The sequence below is a fragment of the Taeniopygia guttata genome, chromosome 9 (assembly GCF_048771995.1).
Source record: "Taeniopygia guttata chromosome 9, bTaeGut7.mat, whole genome shotgun sequence".
NCBI classification, from domain to species: domain Eukaryota; kingdom Metazoa; phylum Chordata; class Aves; order Passeriformes; family Estrildidae; genus Taeniopygia; species Taeniopygia guttata.
In genome coordinates, this window is record NC_133034.1 from 4207686 (window position 1) to 4222840 (window position 15155).

Here is a 15155-nt window from a genome sequence, read left to right on the forward strand (position 1 = left end):
ATTGTGAGGCAGTTTTCTCCCTGGATGGGAAGGTGGCAGGTGGAAAATCATGTGCTCCTTCCAGCCTCTATCATTCATTTCTTAGGTAGTCCAAACAGCCTTTACTGCATTAAAAGCACTTAGGTGTGTTTCTCACCCTCCAAAATTTGTTTTTGACTTGTCTGAGGTGTTTTCTCCTCAAGCCTTCTTCTCCTACTGATGTTTTATTTCTCTTTTACTGGCACAGACACCTCATGGGAATAACTTTGCCTGTAAGGTGTCTGATGCTTTCTGCACTTCCATATATTCACTTGCATACTTTCAGTAATTAAGGCACAGTTTTCTGTGACTGAAATGATGCTGAAATGTCTGGAAAACGGGAAGGTGAGTGTTGGAGAGGATGAGCATAAGGGGATAAAGACAGATGAGCTGGTAGTCACCAAACTGTGTCGCACTTTTTAAGGGTAGGGTGGAACCCAAAGCTCTCATGCTGGCAGAGATGATGCTCCAGGATAAAATAAATGGAAAGATCACTTTGATTAACTGCCCATCTCTCCTCTCCCTTACTCTATCTCAAGCTCTGCCACCTTGATAACCACAGGCATGTCTGACTTGTCAGGTGGCTTCCGTTTAATTCTTGAGAATGAGCCAAATTATTTTTCCTGTCATATTTAAGGTCCTTCATATTGTTAAGTGGTGGGTGTAGTAAAAAAGAATTGTATAGAAATGTGCTTAAAACACTGACCTAGGAGGTCAATGTGCTTCTTTTCATCTGTTTTAGAACTCCGTTGTTTCCCCTCGCTCCAGAGCTTCACTCTTAAATTAAAAAAAAAAAAAAAGTTAAAAAAACCCACAAAATACCACAAAAATACTTTCCTTGTCTGGGGTTTTGATACATAATAAATGCTGCAGGTTTTCATTCATTGTGTTATTTTGAAGCGCTGTAGCATTTGTTCATCAAATGTGCCCTGGTGGTGTGATAAAACCACAGACCACAGTGAGCCCCTGCCTCAGGGCCCTGGAACACAGATCCTGAGGAAGGAGAATTGGTTTTGCCTCACCCCTGGGCTCTGGCATCATCCATGATTTTAATGGGAAGGTGAGAAAGGAGCTTCTCACTGTCAGCCTTGTAAGGACCTGCAGCCCTGTCTCATTGAGAATAAATAAAAACTGCCTCTTGTCAAATTTACATTTAGTCCCTCCAAAATGTGAATGCTACTAACTTCAAAATATTTTCCTTAAAGTATTTTTGAAACTGGCCTATTTGGGGCATGTAAAAATACAGAATTCCTCCTTAATATTATTGTAATCCTGTTTAAATGCCTGGTTACCCTATCGTGCTTTCCTTATCTACAGAGCAGGCAATGAGCCATGATTTTGAGGGGACAATGATTTGATGACACTGATGGGGCTCTCAAGCTCCATTAGGGTGCATGAATCACAAGTTAATTAGTCATTTTTCCTAATATAGTGAAGTTCTGTCATTAATCCTACAATTCCTTGTCAGATTTATTATTATCTCCTGATGGACTGTTCTGCCTCTTCTCTCAAAACTTTCTCATGTTATGAGGTAAAGTTTTTATGGGTTTTTGTAGTTTTTAAGTTTTTTAAATACTAGTTTATTTTCTTTGAGTAAAAACTTTCCAGGATTATACTTTATTCCACAGAAGTAAAGATTTGAAACTACAGCTTCAGGAGTTTTAACTACTACAGACTTTCATGGTCAGTTAGACCCAGAAAATTATGAGGTCTGATTGACACTCTAGATAGAAGATGTTAGGGTCTCTTCTCCAGTCACAGAGCTGCTCCAAAAATACATTTGGGAGTTTCCACTTGTAAAAACTCCTCCATGCTAAGGGTACATGCACAGGTTGGGCTCTCTATGCTGTCAGGAGAATCTGGGGGAGGATGGCCTGGACTTCCCTTGGATTTTGTTGGGAGAGCTGAGCTGAAGTATTGGAAGTAATATCTGATACAACCTTTCTCTGCAAGGTATTTTAAGGTTAAATTATCCAATTAAGAAATGACACCTAGATTATTTTCACTTTTAACCCAATAACTAATCCCTCGTGTCCCACACTGTGGACATTTCTGTCCAATTACAAAATACCACCCAAACCCATGGAGAAGAAGGACCAGCCTCCACCCTAAAACCTCCATCTAAGCTTTATAGAGGTTTAAGGTTTTTTGCTAAAACCTTAAACTCTAAGTTTTCCACCATGTGATGTGACACACTTCTATTCAAACTCCACACCCACAATCCCAGTTTTATAATTCAATTTTAAAAGCCTTCTCCACAGCCTCAGGTCAAGTGTAGTATTTTCTTGAGGGTCTGTGCCTTTCAGCAGAGAAAGTTTCAAATTCTCAGCAGATTCTCAACTGAGAATCTGCAAAGATTCTCTCAGTAAATTCTCCACTCTCAACAAGCAGATGCACTGCTTGGATAGATCCAGGGTTCTGTCTGTGGGGCTGTTCACTGCTTGCTCTGGTAGGATTGGAAGGGGACTTTCATTTTATAGATTAAGTCTTTTCTAAAAGGTGGGATGTCTGAGGGAACTGGAAATCAACTTTGAGTAGCAGCTGCTCTCCACAGAGAAATCTTCCTTCCAAGTCTGCAAACGCTTCATCATCTGTCCTGTGTGCAGTCCAGAAACACTGACCCACTATAACAACCAAAACATTTCCTTGGTTTGCATCTCCAGACCCCTTAACGCTGCTAGGGCCAGCTAGGCTTGAAGAACGAGCACAAGTGTGGTGTAAAAAGTTAATGTTGCCTCTCACTTTGCTGCCAGCAACAATTTGGCAGGAGGTTTTCTCATTGAGGGGGTTGAGCGTTTGGTTTGGAAGTTTTTTTAGATCCTTAGGCAGCAGAGAATTTCCTATATACTAAGGATGGAAAGCTAATAAGGCTGGTGAAGAATGTAGGTATTTAAATTTTTTATTTTTACATAATTTTGATATCCTGAAATTGAAGGTAACAGATACAGCATAGTTGGACAATTGCCCCAAATCCAGCTATCTGTTTTATAAACATTACGGTGTGATTTTAGTAAGTTGGTAGAAACAAACTTGTGGACCAACTCTTCAAATGTGCGTTTGGGTTGCTTTTCTGCAAGGCAGGGGGAGACCTGAACCTGAGTGACTTCAAGGAAGGTGAACGTTGTTATCTGGGCAGGGGGTGGGATGTGCCAGGGGACAGTCTGAGGGAAACAAGCTGGAATACCCTGCAGAACAGGAGGAAGAGTTGAGGAAAGGGAAGGAAGGAGAAGGTGGGAGCCTGAGGAAGCTGTGGGCTGCAGCTCTCCCCTATGGATGTGGGTATGAGAGGGCAGCATGGCTGTGGGAGAGCTGGAGAGGTGTTTCATATATATTATTATATTCCAAAACACCAAACTCTAAGTTTTCTACCATTTGATATTACACACTTCTAATCAAATTACGCACATGTAATCTCAGTGCTCTCAATCAATTTTGGAAGCCTTCTCCACAGCCTCAGGTCAAATGCAATGTTCTCCTGAGAGTCAGAGTCTGTCAGCAGAGAAAGTCTAAAATTCTCAACATCCAGAACTCCAACAGAGAGGCTCTAGAAATCAAACTGAGAAATTAGAACAGCCCCAGCAGCAAAGAGTTTTATTTGTAAAACTGCAGAAAAGTAGATTGTTTCCACATTTTTGTTGGAGAATTCAAGCCCATGTGCAGGTATGGACTGTTTTCAATAGTTCTGTTCATTCCTGGCTGCTGACTGAAGGTTTGGGGAGCCAGACCTGGGTTGCTTTTGAATTGCAAATGGAGAAGTGAGAGATTGGCCATGAACCTGCTCTGGTACACAAACAGTGCAGCTAGCAGCATGTCCAGCACAGTAACCACTGTACTCAACAGCACCTTATCCTGCTGCAAGCTACCTGCTTACTTTGAGTTTTTTAGCACAGCTTCTTGCAAATGAATCCTTCTCCCCTCCTTTCAAAGCTCGTGTTTCGTTGCCTTTCAGTCAAAATTATCTGCTCCTTTTAATTACCCCCTGCTCTACTCTTTGAGACTTGGCACAGCATGCAGAATTGAAAGAATTTCCAGCCCACATTGACTCTCCTCTAAAAAATTCACACAGAAATCAGGGAAATATGTGAATTTTCTGAAAAGCAGAGTGAGTCTCTCTTGTGGGAGAGAAAGGGAGTCATGGTTTAAGTAAGGATTAGACAGTTCCTGCTTTCGAAAGTGACAGTTGAGAAGGAACTACTCCTTCCACACACAGTGATGAGCAAGTGCTCGTGTGTTTTGTGAAATATTTAGTTATGGCTCGTTGCCTGCTCTGCAGATCAGGTAAGCCATCATGTGGAATGTATTTGAGAGCATTTCCCCCAGCTTCATGTGAGGCTGTTCCTGCTGAAGGCTCACAAATGTAACTCGGGGCTTTTCCCTGGAAGGCCTGAGGAAGTATTTGTGCCTGCTTGTTGCCAGACTTGAAAACACAGAGCCTTGTGTTCACTCCTTAAAGCATCCTGCTCAACTGCAAGCATGCTTTAAAAGGAAAAGAGAGATGAGAAATTACTCATGCTTCTCTGTTCAGAAGTGTGCTGGTGAGAAGGAAAGTGATCTCCTCTGGTTGGAATTCCAAGGAGTAACCTCTTTTCCAGGTCAGGGAGTTTCCCACAGGAGCAGTTTGTAGGCTGCTGCTCGGAGAGAGCTTTGTGGTAAACTGTGTGTTTTCTGAGGCTGGTGAGACATGATGCACTTTGCTGCAGGACTTTGAAATTTTTTTGGCTTTTTGGGAAACATGCATATATTGTTGTGGGAGACCACAGCCAACTTTTATCTTGGGCTCCTCTCAAAAAAAAGAAAAAAAAATCAGCCAGGAATGAGGGTTGAAATGAAAAGACTTTCGGGTTGTAATGAATATTTCTTGGTTGTGAATTCTGAAGGGGCTTTGAACAGGTGTAAGAACCTTTCCCAGAGTGACATCTCATGGATACAAACACCAGAGTCCTGACAGGACTGCCAGAGGGAATCACGCCCAGTTAGCTGCTGGATGTGTGCACACTTGGCTGCCTCCCTGCCCTGCAGCCCCAGAGGCAGGAAAACGGCTCTGCTCTGAGAAAAGAGGGAGCAGGAAGAAGGAAAAGAGTGTTTAAAGGTAGCTGGAGTAAGTGACCTGTCTGGAAGCCTGTCTGCCCATCCGTGAGCTGCTGAGCAGCTGTGACACTGCTCCTGTGATGCCTCTTGGGGCTACCTAAAAGCAGAGGCCAGACAAAATTAAGGGAACACAAAGCAGTTCTATTTATTGAATGGCCTTCAGGTACGTTTTGGGCAGATGAAGCCCCCCAGGGGTGGCACCCAAAAATGGACCATGGCTCACAGGTTTTCACACTTTTATAAGTTTGGTCCATTTGTATATTGGGGGTTCATCTTCCAATTCCAGCTTCAGGTAACAAAGTCATTGACCCCAGGTTTGCTCCCCCCAACTCACTTTAGTTTTACATTACTTGGGGCCTGAGGCAGTGAGGTGTCCTTGATTTCCAGGCCTGGAGAGGAATTGCTGTGTCTGCCCAAAATGGGAAAGCAGCAGCTCACACTGTGTGTGGAGTTTAGAGCTATACACTAAAGAACTGCAGGGTTGCAAATAGATGAAAAATATAAAAGCTGAAATCCTAAGGCATCACCTGAAGTACTCAGGAGCACAGAGCCATGGGAACCTGGCCCACCAGGGAGGGATGAGAAAGCAGGTTGGAGCTGAGGATGAGATTCTAAAACCATCTCTATATTGAGCTGTCTGAAACACTTGGTCAGTGTGGTGTGATGCTTCTGCACAGAGCAGAGCACAAAGCCTGAGTAAAGCACTAGAACTTCATGGTCTGCATAGGAAGATGCAGCTCAGCTGTGGGGCAGCTCCACAAAGGGGGCTCAGATCCTGTGCACAGGACACTGCAGGATTAGGTGCTGTTCCCTGCAGCTCTCTTGGAAAAGTTTGTGTCTCTGCACACCACGTGAGCGTTGCCAGGTCTCACAGACCAGGGTTTAGGAAGGTTTTTTTCTCCTTACCCTTTCGTGGCATTCTGACTTCTGCTCTCCTACCCAGTCTGAAACAAGCTTTTATGTTCCCTAGAATTTAGGGTCCTGATCCAAAAGCTGTTTAAATTTTCAGGAATGGTTTCACTCTGTGCAAAACCTGCCCCTCCATAGCTCTGGATAGAACAGGGCAGGTCACAGACATCCCTTCCTAGACTGGCAAGAGCAGCTCTTTGAGCTCCACCCAAGGGCATGCAGATCTCCAGGACGTTCCATGTTAGGTTTGAAAACTTGGCTCTTACATTCACTTTTTCTGCCAGTGGAGCCAAACCCCATAGTGAGATTGTAGCACTTGCAAGAAATTTGCTCCTCTTTGATGGGTGGGAAGAGGCTGGAATTAGCAAATCCTCTCTCTTAGCTGGAGTCTGGGGTTTTCTCTGGTGCCCACAATGCCCTGACTTCCCTCGGATGCTGATGCCCACAGGAGCCTGACCAGACACGTGGCTTTGGACTTCCTGCACCATATTAAGAGGTAATAGAGGTGCCAGTGTTACAGAGACAAGCTAGAACTGCAGCTAGTTTTCAGGGAATTTACTGTGCATCTTTTTTTCTGCATATTCTCTACTGGTTTTGGATATGAATAGAAGAAAAGCCACTGCTTGGCTACTGCCTTTGGTATGGAAACAGTCTAGAGCATCAGGAATCCTCCTTTTTTTTTTTCTTTTTTTTTTTTTAAGGCTAATAATTCAAGTTTTTCAAGATCATTGTGTGCCACCATATGGCATGCTTTAGCTGCACAGGGAACAGGCTTGTGTTGAGTAACTCTGTGAATCTTGGAATCAGTGGAATTCTCACCAGACTGGGATGTCAGAATAACCAGGGTAGGGTGTTTTGATGTCAGCACAGCTGCTGATGTGGTACTGCTGGGTGGCTTTGCTGTGACACAGCTCCTTGCAGGACTGCACTTCTAATTTGCACCTTCATGGGTAGCGTTGTCACTTTAAATGTGACTGGTTTAGGTTGAAAAACATAAAAAAGATCACTGCTGAGAGTTGCAGGGATCCCAGAGGATCAATGACTTTATTGAAGACTGTGGCTAACCCAGCTGTGCTCAGATCAGGCTGTGCTTCCTCGTGCTGTTTGCCAAGGGAGGGATTGCAGGAGCTGGGGGTCCCTGGAGCTCAGGGAGGGGAGCTGGGGGTCCCTGGAGCTCAGGGAGGGGAGCTGGGGGTCCCTGGAGCTCAGGGAGGGGAGCTGGGGGTCCCTGCAGCTCAGAAAGGTTTGCCTGGAGTTTCCTAACCTGCCCCTGTCCTAACAGAGGGATTCAAACCTCCAAGGCAGACGGGCTTTGTCTGAAGTATTTTATGTGAGCATCTTTCTGTTGGTTGGACTGTAGGAAAAGCCACCACAGGATGGGAAGGTCTCAGGGAGATCAGGGAGGTGTCTCTGTGCCTGCAGGGTGATCTCCAGGCTGCCAGAGGTGACCTGGGCTATATTTGCTGTGTTACAAGTGAGCACATTCTCCATTTATTGCACACAGACCATGTCTGTGGCCTGCATTAAGGATAGGCTTTACACATAATGTTGGATATCCAAATCTCAGCAAGCACTGGTGAGTGAAAGTGAGAATTTGTGGCCACTGCTCAATGTCAGAGTTGAGCTCTGTGATGAAATCTCTTCCTGTGCATGGCCTCTACACTAAACAGGCCTCCAATAATACCTGGTGACAGGGGGGTTGATGGTATCTTCACTAGGGGAAAAGAAACTAATTCAGGACAAAAGTGATTTTTTCCACTTGTTACCTGATGAGCTGTGAAGTTCTGCTTCAGCCAAGTGGTGTGGAATTATTACCTTGGAACTGCTGATTAGACTGAGCTCTGGTTTTTGCTGCAGGCTCTGTGATAACAGAAAATGGACACCTGTTCTGGGGCTGCTCTCAGGAGATGCTTGAAAAGCTGCTGCCTGGTGATGCAGCACTCAGCTCCTTGCAGATAAGCAATGGTTATCTCAGTCAAAATTCCTTTTCTGCTGACCTTAAAGCAGGGTCAGGACCCTGGATTTCTGTTAAGTTACTTTGCTTTTAAGCTGCCCAAATAAATATTGTTTCTGCACACTGATGCAGCTGTGTCATAATTGTTAAGTTTGAAGTTTTTTGCCAGTCTCGTGCTTGGTGTTTCCATTTCTCACCTCCTCATTAATTAACTCAGAGTTCAGTGACAGCTTAGGAGTCTGTCTGCATTTCCCATCAGAGACTTGATGCAGATCTGCATTGTGATCATAAATAGGTGAGGACTGCTAAGTAAATACTCAGAATGTGAATATATTGCATGACACCAGAGGAACACATATAAAGGGAGTTTTTCTAGGCTGCTTATTTACAGCTTCAATGGAGGTAGGAGTTGTTAATGCAGTGACTTGGATCAGGCATCAGAAAGTTCATTTGTATTCTCATAACAACTACAGGATTGCTTCATTTAATTCCTTGCTTTTACTTTAAAGGTTTGCTTCTACATTGCATCTAATTTATGTAATTTTCAGCAGCTGTGAAAAATGAGCTTAGTCCCATCTCTGCCCTTCCACTACAGATAGGCTTTTTTGTTTCTTTTTTTCTTTTTAAATTCATGTGCTCCCACTTTTTTGTACACAGTGATGATGTGACCTTAGAATCAGCACATTTGGAAACTTGGACTGGTAAAAACAACCCCACCAAAAGAAAAAACTGCTCTAAACATTTATTCTCATCAGAGCAGCTGGCTGAACCTATTTGCTTTCCAGGTGTGGGGTTAATGCAGTGGGTGAAAGGAGAAGGGCTGGGAGCAGCTCTCCCTGGGACAATACTTGAAATAGGTGCAGCTCAGATTGTACCTGTGTTACTCCATCGTGCAGTTTACTCACAGTGAGATGTTCAGAATGCATTGATTTATATTTTACTACTTTGCTCATAACAGTAAAAAGCATTAGTACAGTGCAGGGTTGGTGGTTTCTTGGGTTTTTTTGTTTTGTTTTAAAATCCAGATTTCGCCTTTCTAAAGCTAGAATGGCTCTGTTTTGTGTTCCTGTTACATACTGAGCTTCTCTTTTGGTTCTGGATACGTAAATATGGTCACTTTGCTGCTTGCACCAATGGAAATGGTGCTCCCCATACTGGCTTTACCTTTTCCTATAAAAGTGCTTTTTCAGGAGTCCTGAGCTGCTGAGGAGCTCACTCTGTGCTGCCATGGGTCGCTCCCTGGGCTGTGTTCTGGGCTGCTCCTTTTTGCCCCAGGCTCACACTGAAGCTGTGTGATGCTCTGTGAAGTAAGGCTTTGAAGGAATGGCCCCTCTTGCATTCCAGAGAAATTCTTCAGCCCCACAAAACTCCATCTCAAGTGCAGGAGGTGATGCAAGCTGCTGGATTTTATGGCTGGTGTGGGTGTGCATTTCTTTGTGACAAACAGTTGAAAATGTTCTTGCAAGTTGTGGATCCAAAAGGCTGTTTGAAGGACAGAGGAGGTGTTTTGTATGGAACTGTCTAGCCAAGGTTCTGGTGCCTCAGTTCATGCCTCCTGGCAGCTGTCTGGGCTGTAACCAACAACTGACTACTTCCATGTCTGCTTTTTCGCCAGAATTTAGCTCAAAATGTTGTTTTATAGGTTTGAGCTAGTCTGTGTGTACAGGTTTTAGCCACCATTCAGAAAAGGCTCCAAGTATAATAAATTCAAGATGCTCACAGGGCCATAGTTACAAACAAAATTCAGTTGGTGTGACTCTGGATATATTATTTATTGCTATGCATTATTAATGACCTTGTAACACACCAGTGACAGCAAATCAGAGCCAAAAGGGAATAAAAAAGGACATAAATAGTTGAAATAAATAATGTATCTGCTTTCAGGTCATGAGTTCATCATTTCAGCAGTAGTGGGTTTCTTTGGTTCATTTTTCTGTCTTTGTAGTTCAGTACTTGTGCTTGTTTTTATTTGATCACTTGCCTACTAGATTAGTTAGAGAAGGCTGTGTGCTGCTTTTATAATTAGATGATGAATTAATTCTTTCTCTTCCTTCTGGTTGTGTTTTGGATTTCGATTATCAGAGTAGCCTGGCTACTGATTTCAGTAATTCGTCAATTATTTACCTGTGGCAAACAAACTGGCAGCATGCAGAGCTATTTTGTTTTTTTGAGTGTCTGAAACCTCAGAACTCTTGCTGGACAAAGCTTAGGAGGCAGTTTGAGGAACCACTCCCCTCTTCTTGGTGAGCACAGGTGAGCTAAGAATTCCGTGTCTTGGAAAGACATTTGGAGTTGCAGATTCCTGCATTGCTCCAGGCTCCTTGTCCCCTCCCTCCCCATCTGGGCAGCTGTAGATCCAAACAGAGGAAAGTTTGGGTCTGAGTGTGGATTGGATACCATGGCATGAAAAGTTTGTATCTCAGAGTCATCTCCATACTGGGCTTAAACATGAAGTAAGAAAAAACAAGTATTTCTTTTAAGTCCTGATTTTTCCGTGGCTGCTGTAGGGTAGTGACTGGGGGATTTGTTGCCTAAAGTAATTAATTTCTTCCTCTAAATCTGTGACATTGCTGGCAGCAGATGAATTTCTCAGACTGGCTGTGGTGCAGGTGCACTGGTCAGTGCTGGGGTGCACCGGTCTGAGCAGCTTCTCTCCTGTTCTCTGCTGCACAGACATGAAAGCTTTGCAGCCCTGTGTAACTGCAGTGAGCAAAGGAGCTGGGCAGCATTTAGGTGATTGCCAAGTTGGGTCCCTGTAGTAAGAGCCTTTTAATACCTCATTCCTTGATGAAATTCCTGGCCTTTGCTGAAGAGCTTTTAAAATCAACTTCCAGATGTTAAAATATTCAGTTTATGCTTGATGGGGCTGACTGTCTTCAGATCACATTTCTGCTTTTAGAATTCAGTTCTTGCTTTGATCAGCAACTCAGAGTGATCAGGTACATTTATTATTCCACGGATATGAGCTGGCAAGAGATTTTTCATGCATCAGCTCTGGTGGAGGGAAGACAAGCAAGGCAGGAACTGTGACAATGAGGAAAGGGATTGCATCTTGCTCCTCAGTGGGTTTGTCCAAAAGAAGTAAGCAGAAAGGCTTGGAAACTCTGGCAAAATGTGGAAACTCAGTGTTTCGAAGTGTGGCCAGAGCATCTCCTCAGCTCCCTGTGCCCCTCTGATGGTAACAGGTAATTTTGTGACTCAGTCACTGCATCCTCTCAGCTGCTCTGCAAGCACAGAACAGGGGGGGGACACACATTCACAACACCCTCTGGATATCCAGTGCTCACCCTTTAAAGAAATCAAATTTATTGGTTGTATCAGTGAACAGAATAAAAGACTGAAAAGTACACATTTGATTTTAAACCTTATGGTAGTTCTTAGGTGTTAATGTTATGCAGGCAGAAATGTTTCTCTGAGTGGGATGTGAGACAAGAGCTTCTCTTGGAAATAGGATCTTCCTATAAGAAGGTCAGTCTGAGTCCTCTCTGCCAGAAAAGGAGGAGGCAGGAAGATGATTCTTGAGCTATGCAGGTGTTTCTGAATTACCTTCTACAAGATTTATTGCCAGCTCTCAAAGAGCTTGTGATAGCTGTGATACAAGGCAGTGGACCAAATAAACCTCAACATAGTGCAAAGTCTCTGTGTTGGCTCATGATTTGCTCTAGAAAGTTGGTGGTAACTGAAATACCAGTTTCACTTTATTTTATTCTTAATAAACAGTAAAAAAAAAAAAAAACCTCAACCAATCACAGCAAAACAAATTAAAACCCAGCCCCAATAGGTCCAGAATTTGATATGTTTGGCTGCTCCTTTTCCTGGAAGCACTGAGACCTTTTCAAGGTAATTATATTTAAGTTTAATTGAAGAGCCTTGTAGCATAATAGCAGCAACTCTAGTGAGTGATCAGTACTCCACAGAGCTGCCACTCATTGCTTGTGTTTATGTCAGTGCAACAGTGGGGCACGTTTGTGGAGGTTTTTGGATTTTTTTTTCATGGAAGGCCGCAGATTCCCACTTTCAAAATTGCTGGAAATTGCAGGAAGGGGTCAGCAGGCACTTGTGGATTTTCAAAGCAGTGCAAGTGCTCCATCTACAGCTCAGAGCATCTGGATTGTTGTGCAGTACACCCAGAATTCTTTTTTAAGAATCTTAATTAAAGTACCACGCTGCTAAAAACTCCCTCACTGTGATTCTGAGTGGCCAGCTTCCAACAGAAAATTGTGTCACCTACTATAAAATCACTTTTTTTTTTTTTTTAAAGAACCTGGCTGGTTTATTCAGTCAGAAATTAATTGACCCTTGTAAGGGGGGTTGATTGCCCTTTTTCAGAGAGGGATGGTGGCACAGAGGAAAAAAAAAAAAAAAAAAGCTGTAAATTTTAAGTCAGAGGTTGATGTGAGGGGAAATGTTGATGTGATGCTCCAAAATAATGTTACACATTGCTACGTGTAAGCTGAGCTGGGCAAATGGATGATCTGCAGCACTGACCATGGGGAGGTTTGAACAGCTTCCCAGCAGCAGGGGGGGAAGAGTGAAAACCCAGCTCATTTCATGGGATTTGGATACTTTTTGGGAATGAAATTCTGCAAAAGTGGCTGTGGTATCAAGGTACTGGCCTTGGGGACTCAGGTGAGACCTTTCAAACCAGTAGTCAGTGATGCTGGGATAAATAATCACAAGATTCAGGAGGGCAAAAGCAGACATTTATTTCTGGGGCTTTTTTGAAAGACCCCAAAGGAATGGTGTGTGAAAACAGAGCAGTGTGTTCTTACAGAGATCTGAACAGAGCAGCAGCAGTGAATTTTCCCAGAAAATCCCACCAGTGTGGCTCCATCCAGAGTTAGAGGCACATTCCTGGAGCAGGAATAACTCAGTCAGCAGGACTGCTAACTGGCCTTGGTGGGTGCCAGCAGAGATAAAGCTTTATTTCCCCAAGAGAAAAAAACACAATCCTGAGCATGTCTTAAAGCAGTTTAATTTAAGGACAAGCAGCAGAACATTTGGGAAAATGTTCCTAACTCATTAAGCTTTATTAGGTGAAGATGGCAAAATAGTTTGAATAAAAAGGAGGATATGCAATAGGTATGCATGTGCTGCATGTAAAATCTTTAAAATATCACCTCTAGTGGGATACCTTCCATCAGTCTGGTGCAGTGGATGTTCAGTAGCTGCTATTTTAAGAGCTCTGTAAAGGGACCACTCAGTAGCTGGTATTTAGAAAGTCTGCAGAGATGGCTGGAGGAGTGACTGACCCAATGAAGTTGGTTTTTGACAAACTATGGAAGACAAGGCACATGTTCAGAGAAGCTCAGAAAGAGCTCCTTGTCCAAACATGAATTTGAAACCAGAGGGAAGCTCCTGGGAGATCAGGGGTGCCTTGAGAGCTAAAATTATTCTTGGGGGGTTTTTATGGGACATCATTCTTGTGAAAGCAGTGTAACTTTGAGGAATTACAGGTTTGGGATAATAGCAACACTGAGTGTAGTTATAAACAGTTCACAAAATCCTTGTTTCTTGTACTTTGATATATGTTACTGTAATATATTAAAATGTTATATATTTTCTATTAATAGATTAATATTATTATTTTTTAATGTTACTGTATTGCTGGGGCTAATGTTAAAAGAATTAAAACCTGGTTAGCAAAGTTTTAATAGTAATAATTAGTGGGAATCCCTACCAAAAAGATGTTTGAGATTCTTTCCCCCTGTGCTATTTGGTGCTTTCCTGGAGGTCTGGAAGCAATTGTGGTGGCAGCTGCTGAGCAGCAGTGAATCACACACAAAATCCTGAGGCCTCTCTCTGCAGGGGAACCACAGAAAGCTTTTGGTAACTTGGCAAGTTTGAAAGTGCACGTCTAGGAATATGAAACACAAAGACTTCCAGGAAAGAGGGGCTGAATTCCTGAGTCAACAAGGAGGTTTGGGGATTGTTGTGGACAAAGAAGTTCATAAGGAATTCTCAGAAGGTTGGGTTGGGATTCCTATGGAGCTTGATGGTATAAAAAGGCAAAAATACTTAGAGGATGAGGGTGGATATACAGAAATACACATGCACATAAACATGTTTTCTTGATGCAGTGTTGATGAAACTGAATTTATCCAGTTCTGGTGCCAAGTTTTAATTTTATTTATTTAAAAAAAAAAATTTAAAACACTCAACCAAGCAAAGGAGAGATTATCAAGAAAACAGTCTAAAGGCTAAGGGAAATATTTTGATGTCTGGAAGTACCTACTGCATATTTATTGTAGTAAATAAACTCCTAGATGGAGGGAAGAGGTTGGAGAATAAGAGCCCAAGAGCTGAGAGCAGCTCTTTCCAGCAGAGGAAGGAGATGGATATGTGGTGGAATCTTCCCCAGAAAAGAGGAATGAAAAAAAAACAGCCTCCTTTAGTGCTGAAAATTAATTTTAAGGACAGAAAGAGGTTGTCTGTTCTGCTGTATCTTTTAGGAGGAAGCCAAAAGCTGAGTACAGGTGGAAAGGTGAGAAATACAGCAGCCTTGGGTGAGAGCACTGAGCTGTGGCACTGCTGAGGCAGCTGAGAGGTCTCAGCATGTCCTGGTCCTCCTCTCTCCCCTCTGTGAGCTGGAAAAGGTCAAGCATTTCTTGGCTTTGCCAGTGGTGCTGCCAGGGAGGGCTTCACACACCCCACACCCTGCAGGCTCATCAGATCCTCAGCAAATCCACCTTCCCAGGTTCCGAGTTCCAGGTGCATTTGTGCTCAGGTGTGGCAACACTTGTGAGAGGAGGAGAATTGTGATCCTGTTTCCTGCTGGCCAGGAGCAGGAGAGGAGCCTGCTGTGCCAAAATCAGGTGGATTGCAGAGTTCTTTGTTCCAGTGCTTCACACAGAAGGAACGCTGCTCTCATTCCTCACCAATCTCCGAGCTGGCTAATAAGGAACAAATTCAATGTGTTCCAAGAATAAAGCAATCTTTCTTTGCAATGGTCTTAATAAACTCTAGGCAGCAATAAACCCTGCTAGGCAGCAGTGATTTTCCCAGTGTCCCAGTTAAGGAATGCTGCTCCATTACCTGGGTTCCAAGGAGCAGGCAGCTCCTTGCTGCAGTCAGAAAGAGATTGGGGGAGAAGTCTTTAAGTTAGAGAACATTCATATGTTGACTCCAAAGAGATGGATCTATAATATATCTGTAATTATATATAATATATATAATGATATATTAT